Genomic DNA, 19,041 nt, shown 5'->3' on the forward strand with positions numbered 1-19,041 from the left:
ACAAACTTCTGCTACTCTTCTAAAACAGTTACATCAAATGGCTACGTAACTACACTAGTTTATATACACAAATAATAATGCCATGTAGGTAAAATGCTAACCTACACTAGCTAGGTAAAGCTTAACAAAATTAATACTACTACTATTGAATATGAATTACTTCTAATACCATCCCTTAATTCATATTCAACTAATCAAAGCTAACAACACAAATTTCATCCCTTAAGTGGAGAAATTGACCAGTCTTGATCGCTTTCGTCAGAACATCTGTCAGCTGCTTCTGGGTGGCTACAGAGCATAACTTCTAGCACTCCATTCCCTGATCCAAACCAAATCGTTACACCCCTATTTACCCCCTCTTGATTTTTCCATAGTCTTGCAACTCACAATAATTCTCTATAAAATATCTTGACAACTTATTAAAAAAGGGCCCAACCGGGTTCAAACCGGTGACCTTTTGATCTGCAGTCAAATGCTCTACCACTGAGCTATGGACCCAATGATGATGCTTTTCCAAATAAAGAACCAACATTAAGATATATTCACATAAGTTTTTATTTCTTAAATTTGATTAGAGTCTGGTCACTGTTACGCTGATATGATGTATGTTTCTCCCTATTTATTTGATTATTTTCAATTATTTTGACATTATTTTTCTAATTGTATGGATTAAAGAGGAAACACATATTTGTTTTGGTTTATGTTAACTTTGTTACACTATATATGTTTTTCTAATGAATTGATTACATATTTAGTTTTTTAGAATTCAATTATAGGTTATGTCACATTGTATAAGTTGATGAAGAAATGAAGATTATGGTAGCAAATGAGTGACTATAAGATTGTAAAAGTTATTATTAAGATTTGTAAATGGTTGTTGAAACTCAAATTCGGAAGTAAATATGAATGCTTTATTATTTTGTAATTTACATTTTTTGCTTGATTTTTGGAGTTATGGTGAAGTTTGTTTTATTCTTTATGATGTGAACATGTGCTATCACTTTGGTGTTATGCCGATGTTGTTCAATAATGATAGGTTATTGTTTTATATGCTCTTAGAGAATTTTCTTCATTATTTAACTCCTTTGTTTTCTTATTCTCTTCCTTTTATTTATACGCCCTTCATTATCTTGCCATCTTTTCTTTCCCTTATCCTTTTCTTTGTTTGTTCTTGCGATGTTCTCATGTGTGTTCTTGGTAGGTAAATTTGACCCCTTTTCTTTTTCCCCAATCTTGCAATTAACATCAATTCTTACTAAAATATCTTTTGAGAACTTATAAAAAAAGGACCCAACCAGTTTAAAATTGCGATCTCTTGGTCTACAGTAAAATGTTATACCACTGAGTTTAGGATCAAATGGTGGTATTACTATCCAATCAACCTACTCTTAACATTTTTGTCAAAGTTTTCTTCTATGATATTTCCCTATTTATTTACTTATTTACTATATAAACTTTCCTCGTAAAATAATTTGAATATTTTTCATGATTACTTTCTTTTTGTTGGTACACAAGATGAAGAAGATGAATATCCAAAAAGAGAGATAAGAGAGAAAATTGAAATACAAACTTCTGCTACTCTTCTAAAACAGTTACATCAAATGGCTACGTAACTACACTAGTTTATATACACAAATAATAATGCCATGTAGGCAAAATGCTAACCTACACTAGCTAGGTTAAGCTTAACAAAATTAATACTACTACTATTGAATATGAATTACTTCTAACACCATCCCTTAATTCATATTCAACTAATCAAAGTGGAGAAATTGACGAGTCTTGATCGCTTTCGTCAGAACATCTGCCAGCTGCTTCTGGGTGGCTACAGAGCATAACTTCTAGCACTTCATTCCCTGATCCAAACCAAATCGTTACACCCCTATTTACCCCCTCTTGATTTTTCCATAGCCTTGCAACTCACAATAATTCTCTATAAAATATCTTGACAACTTATTAGAAAAGGGCCCAACCGGGTTCGAACCGGTGACCTCTTCATCTGCAGTCAAATGCTTTACCACTGAGCTATGGACCCAATGATGATGCTTTTCGAAATAAAGAACCAACATTAAGATATATTCACATAAGTTTTTATTTCTTAAATTTGATTAGAGTCTGGTCACTGTTACGCTGATATGATGTATGTTTCTCCCTATTTATTTGATTATTTTCAATTATTTTGACATTATTTTTCTAATTGTATGGATTAAAGAGGAAACACATATTTGTTTTGGTTTATGTTAACTTTGTTACACTATATATGTTTTTCTAATGAATTGATTACATATTTAGTTTTTTAGAATTCAATTATAGGTTATGTCACATTGTATAAGTTGATGAAGAAATGAAGATTATGGTAGCAAATGAGTGACTATAAGATTGTAAAAGTTATTATTAAGATTTGTAAATGGTTGTTGAAACTCAAATTCGGAAGTAAATATGAATGCTTTATTATTTTGTAATTTACATTTTCTGCTTGATTTTTGGAGTTATGGTGAAGTTTGTTTTATTCTTTATGATGTGAACATGTGCTATCAGTTTGGTGTTATGCTGATGTTGTTCAATAATGATAGGTTATTGTTTTATATGCTCTTAGAGAATTTTCTTCATTATTTATCTCCTTTGTTTTCTTATTCTCTTCCTTTTATTTATACGCCCTTCATTATCTTGCCATCTTTTCTTTCCCTTATCCTTTTCTTTGTTTGTTCTTGCGATGTTCTCATGTGTGTTCTTGGTAGGTAAATTTGACCCCTTTTCTTTTTCCCCAATCTTGCAATTAACATCAATTCTTACTAAAATATCTTTTGAGAACTTATAAAAAAAAGGACCCAACCAGTTTAAAATTGCGATCTCTTGGTCTACAGTCAAATGTTATACCACTGAGTTAAGGATCAAATGGTGGTATTAGTATCCAATCAACCTATTCTTAACATTTTTGTCAAAGTTTTCTTCTATGATATTTCCCTATTTATTTACTTATTTACTATATAAACTTTCCTCGTAAAATAATTTGAATGTTTTTCATGATTACTTTCTTTTTGTTGGTAAACAAGATGAAGAAGATGAATATCCAAAAAGAGAGATAAGAGAGAAAATTGAAATACAAACTTCTGCTACTCTTCTAAAACAGTTACATCAAATGGCTACGTAACTACACTAGTTTATATACACAAATAATAATGCCATGTAGGCAAAATGCTAACCTACACTAGCTAGGTTAAGCTTAACAAAATTAATACTACTACTATTGAATATGAATTACTTCTAACACCATCCCTTAATTCATATTCAACTAATCAAAACTAACAACACAAATTTCATCCCTCAAGTGGAGAAATTGACGAGTCTTGATCGCTTTCGTCAGAACATCTGCCAGCTGCTTCTGGGTGGCTACAGAGCATAACTTCTAGCACTCCATTCCCTGATCCAAACCAAATAGTTACACCCCTATTTACCCCCTCTTGATTTTTCCATAGTCTTGCAACTCACAATAATTCTCTATAAAATATCTTGACAACTTATTAAAAAAGGGCCCAACCGGGTTCGAACTAGTGACCTCTTGATCTGCAGTCAAATGCTTTACCACTGAGCTATGGACCCAATGACGATGCTTTTCGAAATAAAGAACCAACATTAAGATATATTTACATAAGTTTTTATTTCTTAAATTTGATTAGAGTCTGGTCACTGTTACGCTGATATGATGTATGTTTCTCCCTATTTATTATATTATTTTCAATTATTTTGACATTATTTTTCTAATTGTATGGATTAAAGAGGAAACACATATTTGTTTTGGTTTATGTTAACTTTGTTACACTATATATGTTTTTCTAATGAATTGATTACATATTTAGTTTTTTAGAATTCAATTATAGGTTATGTCACATTGTATAAGTTGATGAAGAAATGAAGATTATGGTAGCAAATGAGTGACTATAAGATTGTAAAAGTTATTATTAAGATTTGTAAATGGTTGTTGAAACTCAAATTCGGAAGTAAATATGAATGCTTTATTATTTTGTAATTTACATTTTCTGCGTGATTTTTGGAGTTATGGTGAAGTTAGTTTTATTCTTTATGATGTGAACATGTGCTATCACTTTGGTGTTATGCTGATGTTGTTCAATAATGATAGGTTATTGTTTTATATGCTCTTAGAGAATCTTGTTCATTATTTATCTCCTTTGTTTTCTTATTCTCTTCCTTTTATTTATACGCCCTTCATTATCTTGCCATCTTTTCTTTCCCTTATCCTTTTCTTTGTTTGTTCTTGCGATGTTCTCATGTGTGTTCTTGGTAGGTAAATTTGACCCCTTTTCTTCTTCCCCAATCTTGCAATTAACATCAATTCTTACTAAAATATCTTTTGAGAACTTATAAAAAAAAGGACCCAACCAGTTTAAAATTGCGATCTCTTGGTCTACAGTCAAATGTTATACCACTGAGTTAAGGATCAAATGGTGGTATTAGTATCCAATCAACCTACTCTTAACATTTTTGTCAAAGTTTTCTTCTATGATATTTCCCTATTTATTTATTTATTTACTATATAATCTTTCCTCGTAAAATAATTTGAATGTTTTTCATGATTACTTTCTTTTTGTTGGTAAACAAGATGAAGAAGATGAATATCCAAAAAGAGAGATAAGAGAGAAAATTGAAATACAAACTTCTGCTACTCTTCTAAAACAGTTACATCAAATGGCTACGTAACTACACTAGTTTATATACACAAATAATAATGCCATGTAGGCAAAATGCTAACCTACACTAGCTAGGTTAAGCTTAACAAAATTAATACTACTACTATTAAATATGAATTACTTCTAACACCATCCCTTAATTCATATTCAACTAATCAAAACTAACAACACAAATTTCATCCCTCAAGTGGAGAAATTGACGAGTCTTGATCGCTTTCGTCAGAACATCTGCCAGCTGCTTCTGGGTGGCTACAGAGCATAACTTCTAGCACTCCATTCCCTGATCCAAACCAAATCGTTACACCCCTATTTACCCCCTCTTGATTTTTCCATAGTCTTGCAACTCACAATAATTCTCTATAAAATATCTTGACAACTTATTAAAAAAGGGACCAACCGAGTTCGAACCGGTGACCTCTTGATCTGTAGTCAAATGCTTTACCACTGAGCTATGGACCCAATGACGATGCTTTTTGAAATAAAGAACCAACATTAAGATATATTCACATAAGTTTTTATTTCTTAAATTTGATTAGAGTCTGGTCACTGTTACGCTGATATGATGTATGTTTCTCCCTATTTATTTGATTATTTTCAATTATTTTGACATTATTTTTCTAATTGTATGGATTAAAGAGGAAACACATATTTGTTTTGGTTTATGTTAACTTTGTTACACTATATATGTTTTTCTAATGAATTGATTACATATTTAGTTTTTTAGAATTCAATTATAGGTTATGTCACATTGTATAAGTTGATGAAGAAATGAAGATTATGGTAGCAAATGAGTGACTATAACATTGTAAAAGTTATTATTAAGATTTGTAAATGGTTGTTGAAACTAAAATTCGGAAGTAAATATGAATGCTTTATTATTTTGTAATTTACATTTTCTGCTTGATTTTTGGAGTTATGGTGAAGTTTGTTTTATTCTTTATGATGTGAACATGTGCTATCACTTTGGTGTTATGCTGATGTTGTTCAATAATGATAGGTTATTGTTTTATATGCTCTTAGAGAATTTTCTTCATTATTTAACTCCTTTGTTTTCTTATTCTCTTCCTTTTATTTATACGCCCTTCATTATCTTGCCATCTTTTCTTTCCCTTATCCTTTTCTTTGTTTGTTCTTGCGATGTTCTCATGTGTGTTCTTGGTAGGTAAATTTGACCCCTTTTATTTTTCCCCAATCTTGCAATTAACATCAATTCTTACTAAAATATCTTTTGAGAACTTATAAAAAAAGGACCCAACCAGTTTAAAATTGCGATCTCTTGGTCTACAGTCAAATGTTATACCACTGAGTTAAGGATCAAATGGTGGTATTACTATCCAATCAACCTACTCTTAACATTTTTGTCAAAGTTTTCTTCTATGATATTTCCCTATTTTGTTACTTATTTACTATATAAACTTTCCTCGTAAAATAATTTGAATATTTTTCATGATTACTTTCTTTTTGTTGGTACACAAGATGAAGAAGATGAATATTGAAGAAGAGAGATAACAGAGAAAATTGAAATACATACTTCTGCTACTCTTCTAAAACAGTTACATCAAATGGCTACGTAACTACACTAGTTTATATACACAAATAATAATGCCATGTAGGCAAAATGCTAACCTACACTAGCTAGGTTAAGCGTAACAAAATTAATACTACTACTATTGAATATGAATTACTTCTAATACCATCCCTTAATTCATATTCAACTAATCAAAGCTAACAACACAAATTTCATCCCTCAAGTGGAGAAATTGACCTGTCTTGATCGCTTTCGTCAGAACATCTGCCAGCTGCTTCTGGGTGGCTACAGAGCATAACTTCTAGCATACCATTCCCTGATCCAAACCAAATCGTTACACACCTATTTACCCCCTCTTGATTTTTCCATAGTCTTGCAACTCACAATAATTCTCTATAAAATATCTTGACAACTTATTAAAAAAGGGCCAAACCGGGTTCGAACCGGTGACCTCTTGATCTGCAGTCAAATGCTCTACCACTGAGCTATGGACCCAATGATGATGCTGTTCCAAATAAAGAACCAACATTAAGATATATTCACATAAGTTTTTATTTCTTAAATTTGATTAGAGTCTGGTCACTGTTACGCTGATATGATGTATGTTTCTCCCTATTTATTTGATTATTTTCAATTATTTTGACATTATTTTTCTAATTGTATGGATTAAAGAGGAAACACATATTTGTTTTGGTTTATGTTAACTTTGTTACACTATATATGTTTTTCTAATGAATTGATTACATATTTAGTTTTTTAGAATTCAATTATAGGTTATGTCACATTGTATAAGTTGATGAAGAAATGAAGATTATGGTAGCAAATGAGTGACTATAAGATTGTAAAAGTTATTATTAAGATTTGTAAATGGTTGTTGAAACTCAAATTCGGAAGTAAATATGAATGCTTTATTATTTTGTAATTTACATTTTCTGCTTGATTTTTGGAGTTATGGTGAAGTTTGTTTTATTCTTTATGATGTGAACATGTGCTATCACTTTCGTGTTATGCTGATGTTGTTCAATAATGATAGGTTATTGTTTTATATGCTCTTAGAGAATTTTCTTCATTATTTAACTCCTTTGTTTTCTTATTCTCTTCCTTTTATTTATACGCCCTTCATTATCTTGCCATCTTTTCTTTCCCTTATCCTTTTCTTTGTTTGTTCTTGCGATGTTCTCATGTGTGTTCTTGGTAGGTAAATTTGACCCCTTTTCTTTTTCCCCAATCTTGCAATTAACATCAATTCTTACTAAAATATCTTTTGAGAACTTATAAAAAAAGGGCCCAACCAGTTTTAAATTGCGATCTCTTGGTCTACAGTCAAATGTTATACCACTGAGTTAAGGATCAAATGGTGGTATTACTATCCAATCAACCTACTCTTAACATTTTTGTCAAAGTTTTCTTCTATGATATTTCCCTATTTATTTACTTATTTACTATATAAACTTTCCTCGTAAAATAATTTGAATATTTTTCATGATTACTTTCTTTTTGTTGGTACACAAGATGAAGAAGATGAATATCGAAGAAGAGAGATAAGAGAGAAAATTGAAATACAAACTTCTGCTACTCTTCTAAAACAGTTACATCAAATGGCTACGTAACTACACTAGTTTATATACACAAATAATAATGCCATGTAGGCAAAATGCTAACCTACACTAGCTAGGTTAAGCTTAACAAAATTAATACTACTACTATTGAATATGAATTACTTCTAATACCATCCCTTAATTCATATTCAACTAATCAAAGCTAACAACACAAATTTCATCCCTCAAGTGGAGAAATTGACGAGTCTTGATCGCTTTCGTCAGAACATCTGCCAGCTGCTTCTGGGTGGCTACAGAGCGTAACTTCTAGCACTCCATTCCCTGATCCAAACCAAATCGTTACACCCCTATTTACCCCCTCTTGATTTTTCCATTGTCTTACAATTCACAACAATTCTCTATAAAATATCTTGACAACTTATTAAAAAAGGGCCCAACCGGTTCGAACTATATAAACTTTCCTCGTAAAATAATTTGAATATTTTTCATGATTACTTTCTTTTTGTTGGTACACAAGATGAAGAAGATGAATATCGAAGAAGAGAGATAAGAGATAAAATTGAAATACAAACTTCTGCTACTCTTCTAAAACAGTTACATCAAATGGCTACGTAACTACACTAGTTTATATACACAAATAATAATGCCATGTAGGCAAAATGCTAACCTACACTAGCTAGGTTAAGCTTAACAAAATTAATACTACTACTATTGAATATGAATTACTTCTAATACCATCCCTTAATTCATATTCAACTAATCAAAGCTAACAACACAAATTTCATCCCTCAAGTGGAGAAATTGACGAGTCTTGATCGCTTTCGTCAGAACATCTGCCAGCTGCTTCTGGGTGGCTACAGAGCGTAACTTCTAGCACTCCATTCCCTGATCCAAACCAAATCGTTACACCCCTATTTACCCCCTCTTGATTTTTCCATTGTCTTACAACTCACAACAATTCTCTATAAAATATCTTGACAACTTATTAAAAAAGGGCCCAACCGGTTCGAACTATATAAACTTTCCTCGTAAAATAATTTGAATATTTTTCATGATTACTTTCTTTTTGTTGGTACACAAGATGAAGAAGATGAATATCGAAGAAGAGAGATAAGAGATAAAATTGAAATACAAACTTCTGCTACTCTTCTAAAACAGTTACATCAAATGGCTACGTAACTACACTAGTTTATATACACAAATAATAATGCCATGTAGGCAAAATGCTAACCTACACTAGCTAGGTTAAGCTTAACAAAATTAATACTACTACTATTGAATATGAATTACTTCTAATACCATCCCTTAATTCATATTCAACTAATCAAAGCTAACAACACAAATTTCATCCCTCAAGTGGAGAAATTGACGAGTCTTGATCGCTTTCGTCAGAACATCTGCCAGCTGCTTCTGGGTGGCTACAGAGCATAACTTCTAGCACTCCATTCCCTGATCCAAACCAAATCGTTACACCCCTATTTACCCCCTCTTGATTTTTCCATAGTCTTGCAACTCACAATAATTCTCTATAAAATATCTTGACAACTTATTAAAAAAGGGCCCAACCGGGTTCGAACCGGTGACCTCTTGATCTGCAGTCAAATGCTCTACCACTGAGCTATGGACCCAATGATGATGCTTTTCCAAATAAAGAACCAACATTAAGATATATTCACATAAGTTTTTATTTCTTAAATTTGATTAGAGTCTGGTCACTGTTACGCTGATATGATGTATGTTTCTCCCTATTTATTTGATTATTTTCAATTATTTTGACATTATTTTTCTAATTGTATGGATTAAAGAGGAAACACATATTTGTTTTGGTTTATGTTAACTTTGTTACACTATATATGTTTTTCTAATGAATTGATTACATATTTAGTTTTTTAGAATTCAATTATAGGTTATGTCACATTGTATAAGTTGATGAAGAAATGAAGATTATGGTAGCAAATGAGTGACTATAAGATTGTAAAAGTTATTATTAAGATTTGTAAATGGTTGTTGAAACTCAAATTCGGAAGTAAATATGAATGCTTTATTATTTTGTAATTTACATTTTCTGCTTGATTTTTGGAGTTATGGTGAAGTTTGTTTTATTCTTTATGATGTGAACATGTGCTATCACTTTGGTGTTATGCTGATGTTGTTCAATAATGATAGGTTATTGTTTTATATGCTCTTAGAGAATTTTCTTCATTATTTAACTCCTTTGTTTTCTTATTCTCTTCCTTTTATTTATACGCCCTTCATTATCTTGCCATCTTTTCTTTCCCTTATCCTTTTCTTTGTTTGTTCTTGCGATGTTCTCATGTGTGTTCTTGGTAGGTAAATTTGACCCCTTTTCTTTTTCCCCAATCTTGCAATTAACATCAATTCTTACTAAAATATCTTTTGAGAACTTATAAAAAAAGGACCCAACCAGTTTAAAATTGCGATCTCTCTTGGTCTACAGTCAAATGTTATACCACTGAGTTAAGGATCAAATGGTGGTATTATTATCCAATCAACCTACTCTTAACATTTTTGTCAATGTTTTATTCTATGATATTTCCCTATTTATTTACTTATTTACTATATAAACTTTCCTCGTAAAATAATTTGAATATTTTCATGATTACTTTCTTTTTGTTGGTACAAAAGATGAAGAAGATGAATATCCAAAAGAGAGATAAGAGAGAAAATTGAAATACAAACTTCTGCTACTCTTCTAAAACAGTTACATCAAATGGCTACGTAACTACACTAGTTTATATACACAAATAATAATGCCATGTAGGCAAAATGCTAACCTACACTAGCTAGGTTAAGCTTAACAAAATTAATACTACTACTATTGAATATGAATTACTTCTAATACCATCCCTTAATTCATATTCAACTAATCAAAGCTAACAACACAAATTTCATCCCTCAAGTGGAGAAATTGACGAGTCTTGATCGCTTTCGTCAGAACATCTGCCAGCTGCTTCTGGGTGGCTACAGAGCATAACTTCTAGCACTCCATTCCCTGATCCAAACCAAATCGTTACACCCCTATTTACCCCCTCTTGATTTTTCCATAGTCTTGCAACTCACAATAATTCTCATTAAATATCTTGACAACTTATTAAAAAAGGGCCCAACCGGGTTCGAACCGGTGACCTCTTGATCTGCAGTCAAATGCTCTACCACTGAGCTATGGACCCAATGATGATGCTTTTCCAAATAAAGAACCAACATTAAGATATATTCACATAAGTTTTTATTTCTTAAATTTGATTAGAGTCTGGTCACTGTTACGCTGATATGATGTATGTTTCTCCCTATTTATTTGATTATTTTCAATTATTTTGACATTATTTTTCTAATTGTATGGATTAAAGAGGAAACACATATTTGTTTTGGTTTATGTTAACTTTGTTACACTATATATGTTTTTCTAATGAATTGATTACATATTTAGTTTTTTAGAATTCAATTATAGGTTATGTCACATTGTATAAGTTGATGAAGAAATGAAGATTATGGTAGCAAATGAGTGACTATAAGATTGTAAAAGTTATTATTAAGATTTGTAAATGGTTGTTGAAACTCAAATTCGGAAGTAAATATGAATGCTTTATTATTTTGTAATTTACATTTTCTGCTTGATTTTTGGAGTTATGGTGAAGTTTGTTTTATTCTTTATGATGTGAACATGTGCTATCACTTTGGTGTTATGCTGATGTTGTTCAATAATGATAGGTTATTGTTTTATATGCTCTTAGAGAATTTTCTTCATTATTTAACTCCTTTGTTTTCTTATTCTCTTCCTTTTATTTATACGCCCTTCATTATCTTGCCATCTTTTCTTTCCCTTATCCTTTTCTTTGTTTGTTCTTGCGATGTTCTCATGTGTGTTCTTGGTAGGTAAATTTGACCCCTTTTCTTTTTCCCCAATCTTGCAATTAACATCAATTCTTACTAAAATATCTTTTGAGAACTTATAAAAAAAGGACCCAACCAGTTTAAAATTGCGATCTCTTGGTCTACAGTCAAATGTTATACCACTGAGTTAAGGATCAAATGGTGGTATTACTATCCAATCAACCTACTCTTAACATTTTTGTCAAAGTTTTCTTCTATGATATTTCCCTATTTATTTACTTATTTACTATATAAACTTTCCTCGTAAAATAATTTGAATATTTTCATGATTACTTTCTTTTTGTTGGTACACAAGATGAAGAAGATGAATATCCAAAAGAGAGATAAGAGAGAAAATTGAAATACAAACTTCTGCTACTCTTCTAAAACAGTTACATCAAATGGCTACGTAACTACACTAGTTTATATACACAAATAATAATGCCATGTAGGCAAAATGCTAACCTACACTAGCTAGGTTAAGCTTAACAAAATTAATACTACTACTATTGAATATGAATTACTTCTAATACCATCCCTTAATTCATATTCAACTAATCAAAGCTAACAACACAAATTTCATCCCTCAAGTGGAGAAATTGACGAGTCTTGATCGCTTTCGTCAGAACATCTGCCAGCTGCTTCTGGGTGGCTACAGAGCATAACTTCTAGCACTCCATTCCCTGATCCAAACCAAATCGTTACACCCCTATTTACCCCCTCTTGATTTTTCCATAGTCTTGCAACTCACAATAATTCTCTATAAAATATCTTGACAACTTATTAAAAAAGGGCCCAACCGGGTTCGAACCGGTGACCTCTTGATCTGCAGTCAAATGCTCTACCACTGAGCTATGGACCCAATGATGATGCTTTTCCAAATAAAGAACCAACATTAAGATATATTCACATAAGTTTTTATTTCTTAAATTTGATTAGAGTCTGGTCACTGTTACGCTGATATGATGTATGTTTCTCCCTATTTATTTGATTATTTTCAATTATTTTGACATTATTTTTCTAATTGTATGGATTAAAGAGGAAACACATATTTGTTTTGGTTTATGTTAACTTTGTTACACTATATATGTTTTTCTAATGAATTGATTACATATTTAGTTTTTTAGAATTCAATTATAGGTTATGTCACATTGTATAAGTTGATGAAGAAATGAAGATTATGGTAGCAAATGAGTGACTATAAGATTGTAAAAGTTATTATTAAGATTTGTAAATGGTTGTTGAAACTCAAATTCGGAAGTAAATATGAATGCTTTATTATTTTGTAATTTACATTTTCTGCTTGATTTTTGGAGTTATGGTGAAGTTTGTTTTATTCTTTATGATGTGAACATGTGCTATCACTTTGGTGTTATGCTGATGTTGTTCAATAATGATAGGTTATTGTTTTATATGCTCTTAGAGAATTTTCTTCATTATTTAACTCCTTTGTTTTCTTATTCTCTTCCTTTTATTTATACGCCCTTCATTATCTTGCCATCTTTTCTTTCCCTTATCCTTTTCTTTGTTTGTTCTTGCGATGTTCTCATGTGTGTTCTTGGTAGGTAAATTTGACCCCTTTTCTTTTTCCCCAATCTTGCAATTAACATCAATTCTTACTAAAATATCTTTTGAGAACTTATAAAAAAAGGACCCAACCAGTTTAAAATTGCGATCTCTTGGTCTACAGTCAAATGTTATACCACTGAGTTAAGGATCAAATGGTGGTATTACTATCCAATCAACCTACTCTTAACATTTTTGTCAAAGTTTTCTTCTATGATATTTCCCTATTTATTTACTTATTTACTATATAAACTTTCCTCGTAAAATAATTTGAATATTTTCATGATTACTTTCTTTTTGTTGGTACACAAGATGAAGAAGATGAATATCCAAGAAGAGAGATAAGAGAGAAAATTGAAATACAAACTTCTGCTACTCTTCTAAAACAGTTACATCAAATGGCTACGTAACTACACTAGTTTATATACACAAATAATAATGCCATGTAGGCAAAATGCTAACCTACACTAGCTAGGTTAAGCTTAACAAAATTAATACTACTACTATTGAATATGAATTACTTCTAATACCATCCCTTAATTCATATTCAACTAATCAAAGCTAACAACACAAATTTCATCCCTCAAGTGGAGAAATTGACGAGTCTTGATCGCTTTCGTCAGAACATCTGCCAGCTGCTTCTGGGTGGCTACAGAGCATAACTTCTAGCACTCCATTCCCTGATCCAAACCAAATCGTTACACCCCTATTTACCCCCTCTTGATTTTTCCATAGTCTTGCAACTCACAATAATTCTCTATAAAATATCTTGACAACTTATTAAAAAAGGGCCCAACCGGGTTCGAACCGGTGACCTCTTGATCTGCAGTCAAATGCTCTACCACTGAGCTATGGACCCAATGATGATGCTTTTCCAAATAAAGAACCAACATTAAGATATATTCACATAAGTTTTTATTTCTTAAATTTGATTAGAGTCTGGTCACTGTTACGCTGATATGATGTATGTTTCTCCCTATTTATTTGATTATTTTGACATTATTTTTCTAATTGTATGGATTAAAGAGGAAACACATATTTGTTTTGGTTTATGTTAACTTTGTTACACTATATATGTTTTTCTAATGAATTGATTACATATTTAGTTTTTTAGAATTCAATTATAGGTTATGTCACATTGTATAAGTTGATGAAGAAATGAAGATTATGGTAGCAAATGAGTGACTATAAGATTGTAAAAGTTATTATTAAGATTTGTAAATGGTTGTTGAAACTCAAATTCGGAAGTAAATATGAATGCTTTATTATTTTGTAATTTACATTTTCTGCTTGATTTTTGGAGTTATGGTGAAGTTTGTTTTATTCTTTATGATGTGAACATGTGCTATCACTTTGGTGTTATGCTGATGTTGTTCAATAATGATAGGTTATTGTTTTATATGCTCTTAGAGAATTTTCTTCATTATTTAACTCCTTTGTTTTCTTATTCTCTTCCTTTTATTTATACGCCCTTCATTATCTTGCCATCTTTTCTTTCCCTTATCCTTTTCTTTGTTTGTTCTTGCGATGTTCTCATGTGTGTTCTTGGTAGGTAAATTTGACCCCTTTTCTTTTTCCCCAATCTTGCAATTAACATCAATTCTTACTAAAATATCTTTTGAGAACTTATAAAAAAAGGACCCAACCAGTTTAAAATTGCGATCTCTTGGTCTACAGTCAAATGTTATACCACTGAGTTAAGGATCAAATGGTGGTATTACTATCCAATCAACCTACTCTTAACATTTTTGTCAATGTTTTCTTCTATGATATTTCCCTATTTATTTACTTATTTACTATATAAACTTTCCTCGTAAAATAATTTGAATATTTTCATGATTACTTTCTTTTTGTTGGTACACAAGATGAAGAAGATGAATATCCAAAAGAGAGATAAGAGAGAAAATTGAAATACAAACTTCTGCTACTCTTCTAAAACAGTTACATCAAATGGCTACGTAACTACACTAGTTTATATACACAAATAATAATGCCATGTAGGCAAAATGCTAACCTACACTAGCTAGGTTAAGCTTAACAAAATTAATACTACTACTATTGAATATGAATTACTTCTAATACCATCCCTTAATTCATATTCAACTAATCAAAGCTAACAACACAAATTTCATCCCTCAAGTGGAGAAATTGACGAGTCTTGATCGCTTTCGTCAGAACATCTGCCAGCTGCTTCTGGGTGGCTACAGAGCATAACTTCTAGCACTCCATTCCCTGATCCAAACCAAATCGTTACACCCCTATTTACCCCCTCTTGATTTTTCCATAGTCTTGCAACTCACAATAATTCTCATAAAATATCTTGACAACTTATTAAAAAAGGGCCCAACCGGGTTCGAACCGGTGACCTCTTGATCTGCAGTCAAATGCTCTACCACTGAGCTATGGACCCAATGATGATGCTTTTCCAAATAAAGAACCAACATTAAGATATATTCACATAAGTTTTTATTTCTTAAATTTGATTAGAGTCTGGTCACTAATACGCTGATATGATGTATGTTTCTCCCTATTTATTTGATTATTTTGACATTATTTTTCTAATTGTATTGATTAAAGAGGAAACACATATTTGTTTTGGTTTATGTTAACTTTGTTACACTATATATGTTTTTCTAATGAATTGATTACATATTTAGTTTTTTAGAATTCAATTATAGGTTATGTCACATTGTATAAGTTGATGAAGAAATGAAGATTATGGTAGCAAATGAGTGACTATAAGATTGTAAAAGTTATTATTAAGATTTGTAAATGGTTGTTGAAACTCAAATTCGGAAGTAAATATGAATGCTTTATTATTTTGTAATTTACATTTTCTGCTTGATTTTTGGAGTTATGGTGAAGTTTGTTTTATTCTTTATGATGTGAACATGTGCTATCACTTTCGTGTTATGCTGATGTTGTTCAATAATGATAGGTTATTGTTTTATATGCTCTTAGAGAATTTTCTTCATTATTTAACTCCTTTGTTTTCTTATTCTCTTCCTTTTATTTATACGCCCTTCATTATCTTGCCATCTTTTCTTTCCCTTATCCTTTTCTTTGTTTGTTCTTGCGATGTTCTCATGTGTGTTCTTGGTAGGTAAATTTGACCCCTTTTCTTTTTCCCCAATCTTGCAATTAACATCAATTCTTACTAAAATATCTTTTGAGAACTTATAAAAAAAGGACCCAACCAGTTTAAAATTGCGATCTCTCTTGGTCTACAGTCAAATGTTATACCACTGAGTTAAGGATCAAATGGTGGTATTATTATCCAATCAACCTACTCTTAACATTTTTGTCAATGTTTTATTCTATGATATTTCCCTATTTATTTACTTATTTACTATATAAACTTTCCTCGTAAAATAATTTGAATATTTTCATGATTACTTTCTTTTTGTTGGTACAAAAGATGAAGAAGATGAATATCCAAAAAGAGAGATAAGAGAGAAAATTGAAATACAAACTTCTGCTACTCTTCTAAAACAGTTACATCAAATGGCTACGTAACTACACTAGTTTATATACACAAATAATAATGCCATGTAGGCAAAATGCTAACCTACACTAGCTAGGTTAAGCTTAACAAAATTAATACTACTACTATTGAATATGAATTACTTCTAATACCATCCCTTAATTCATATTCAACTAATCAAAGCTAACAACACAAATTTCATCCCTCAAGTGGAGAAATTGACGAGTCTTGATCGCTTTCGTCAGAACATCTGCCAGCTGCTTCTGGGTGGCTACAGAGCATAACTTCTAGCACTCCATTCCCTGATCCAAACCAAATCGTTACACCCCTATTTACCCCCTCTTGATTTTTCCATAGTCTTGCAACTCACAATAATTCTCATTAAAATATCTTGACAACTTATTAAAAAAGGGCCCAACCGGGTTCGAACCGGTGACCTCTTGATCTGCAGTCAAATGCTCTACCACTGAGCTATGGACCCAATGATGATGCTTTTCCAAATAAAGAACCAACATTAAGATATATTCACATAAGTTTTTATTTCTTAAATTTGATTAGAGTCTGGTCACTGTTACGCTGATATGATGTATGTTTCTCCCTATTTATTTGATTATTTTCAATTATTTTGACATTATTTTTCTAATTGTATGGATTAAAGAGGAAACACATATTTGTTTTGGTTTATGTTAACTTTGTTACACTATATATGTTTTTCTAATGAATTGATTACATATTTAGTTTTTTAGAATTCAATTATAGGTTATGTCACATTGTATAAGTTGATGAAGAAATGAAGATTATGGTAGCAAATGAGTGACTATAAGATTGTAAAAGTTATTATTAAGATTTGTAAATGGTTGTTGAAACTCAAATTCGGAAGTAAATATGAATGCTTTATTATTTTGTAATTTACATTTTCTGCTTGATTTTTGGAGTTATGGTGAAGTTTGTTTTATTCTTTATGATGTGAACATGTGCTATCACTTTCGTGTTATGCTGATGTTGTTCAATAATGATAGGTTATTGTTTTATATGCTCTTAGAGAATTTTCTTCATTATTTAACTCCTTTGTTTTCTTATTCTCTTCCTTTTATTTATACGCCCTTCATTATCTTGCCATCTTTTCTTTCCCTTATCCTTTTCTTTGTTTGTTCTTGCGATGTTCTCATGTGTGTTCTTGGTAGGTAAATTTGACCCCTTTTCTTTTTCCCCAATCTTGCAATTAACATCAATTCTTACTAAAATATCTTTTGAGAACTTATAAAAAAAGGACCCAACCAGTTTAAAATTGCGATCTCTCTTGGTCTACAGTCAAATGTTATACCACTGAGTTAAGGATCAAATGGTGGTATTATTATCCAATCAACCTACTCTTAACATTTTTGTCAATGTTTTATTCTATGATATTTCCCTATTTATTTACTTATTTACTATATAAACTTTCCTCGTAAAATAATTTGAATATTTTCATGATTACTTTCTTTTTGTTGGTACAAAAGATGAAGAAGATGAATATCCAAAAAGAGAGATAAGAGAGAAAATTGAAATACAAACTTCTGCTACTCTTCTAAAACAGTTACATCAAATGGCTACGTAACTACACTAGTTTATATACACAAATAATAATGCCATGTAGGCAAAATGCTAACCTACACTAGCTAGGTTAAGCTTAACAAAATTAATACTACTACTATTGAATATGAATTACTTCTAATACCATCCCTTAATTCATATTCAACTAATCAAAGCTAACAACACAAATTTCATCCCTCAAGTGGAGAAATTGACGAGTCTTGATCGCTTTCGTCAGAACATCTGCCAGCTGCTTCTGGGTGGCTACAGAGCATAACTTCTAGCACTCCATTCCCTGATCCAAACCAAATCGTTACACCCCTATTTACCCCCTCTTGATTTTTCCATAGTCTTGCAACTCACAATAATTCTCATTAAAATATCTTGACAACTTATTAAAAAAGGGCCCAACCGGGTTCGAACCGGTGACCTCTTGATCTGCAGTCAAATGCTCTACCACTGAGCTATGGACCCAATGATGATGCTTTTCCAAATAAAGAACCAACATTAAGATATATTCACATAAGTTTTTATTTCTTAAATTTGATTAGAGTCTGGTCACTGTTACGCTGATATGATGTATGTTTCTCCCTATTTATTTGATTATTTTCAATTATTTTGACATTATTTTTCTAATTGTATGGATTAAAGAGGAAACACATATTTGTTTTGGTTTATGTTAACTTTGTTACACTATATATGTTTTTCTAATGAATTGATTACATATTTAGTTTT

At 31.1% G+C, this 19,041-nt stretch overlaps 12 non-coding genes across 12 annotated transcripts; all 12 read right to left on the reverse strand.

Moving 5' to 3' along the window:
* Positions 1 to 426: 426 nt before the first annotated feature.
* TRNAC-GCA (transfer RNA cysteine (anticodon GCA)) lies at positions 427 to 498 on the reverse strand. The gene has a single exon. It is a non-coding gene; the product is annotated as a tRNA-Cys (tRNA).
* A 1,465-nt stretch (positions 499 to 1,963) lies between these two features.
* TRNAC-GCA (transfer RNA cysteine (anticodon GCA)) lies at positions 1,964 to 2,035 on the reverse strand. The gene has a single exon. It is a non-coding gene; the product is annotated as a tRNA-Cys (tRNA).
* Positions 2,036 to 3,528: 1,493 nt separating this feature from the next.
* Positions 3,529 to 3,600, reverse strand: TRNAC-GCA (transfer RNA cysteine (anticodon GCA)). Its single transcript has one exon. It is a non-coding gene; the product is annotated as a tRNA-Cys (tRNA).
* A 1,493-nt stretch (positions 3,601 to 5,093) lies between these two features.
* On the reverse strand, positions 5,094 to 5,165 carry TRNAC-ACA (transfer RNA cysteine (anticodon ACA)). The gene has a single exon. It is a non-coding gene; the product is annotated as a tRNA-Cys (tRNA).
* Positions 5,166 to 6,657: 1,492 nt separating this feature from the next.
* TRNAC-GCA (transfer RNA cysteine (anticodon GCA)) lies at positions 6,658 to 6,729 on the reverse strand. The gene has a single exon. It is a non-coding gene; the product is annotated as a tRNA-Cys (tRNA).
* Positions 6,730 to 9,349: 2,620 nt separating this feature from the next.
* TRNAC-GCA (transfer RNA cysteine (anticodon GCA)) lies at positions 9,350 to 9,421 on the reverse strand. Its single transcript has one exon. It is a non-coding gene; the product is annotated as a tRNA-Cys (tRNA).
* Positions 9,422 to 10,912: 1,491 nt separating this feature from the next.
* TRNAC-GCA (transfer RNA cysteine (anticodon GCA)) lies at positions 10,913 to 10,984 on the reverse strand. The gene has a single exon. It is a non-coding gene; the product is annotated as a tRNA-Cys (tRNA).
* Positions 10,985 to 12,474: 1,490 nt separating this feature from the next.
* On the reverse strand, positions 12,475 to 12,546 carry TRNAC-GCA (transfer RNA cysteine (anticodon GCA)). The gene has a single exon. It is a non-coding gene; the product is annotated as a tRNA-Cys (tRNA).
* Positions 12,547 to 14,037: 1,491 nt separating this feature from the next.
* TRNAC-GCA (transfer RNA cysteine (anticodon GCA)) lies at positions 14,038 to 14,109 on the reverse strand. The gene has a single exon. It is a non-coding gene; the product is annotated as a tRNA-Cys (tRNA).
* A 1,479-nt stretch (positions 14,110 to 15,588) lies between these two features.
* TRNAC-GCA (transfer RNA cysteine (anticodon GCA)) lies at positions 15,589 to 15,660 on the reverse strand. The gene has a single exon. It is a non-coding gene; the product is annotated as a tRNA-Cys (tRNA).
* A 1,483-nt stretch (positions 15,661 to 17,143) lies between these two features.
* TRNAC-GCA (transfer RNA cysteine (anticodon GCA)) lies at positions 17,144 to 17,215 on the reverse strand. Its single transcript has one exon. It is a non-coding gene; the product is annotated as a tRNA-Cys (tRNA).
* A 1,493-nt stretch (positions 17,216 to 18,708) lies between these two features.
* Positions 18,709 to 18,780, reverse strand: TRNAC-GCA (transfer RNA cysteine (anticodon GCA)). Its single transcript has one exon. It is a non-coding gene; the product is annotated as a tRNA-Cys (tRNA).
* Positions 18,781 to 19,041: the final 261 nt, after the last annotated feature.

The sequence above is a fragment of the Lathyrus oleraceus genome, chromosome 6 (genome assembly GCF_024323335.1).
Source record: "Lathyrus oleraceus cultivar Zhongwan6 chromosome 6, CAAS_Psat_ZW6_1.0, whole genome shotgun sequence".
Taxonomy (NCBI): domain Eukaryota; kingdom Viridiplantae; phylum Streptophyta; class Magnoliopsida; order Fabales; family Fabaceae; genus Lathyrus; species Lathyrus oleraceus.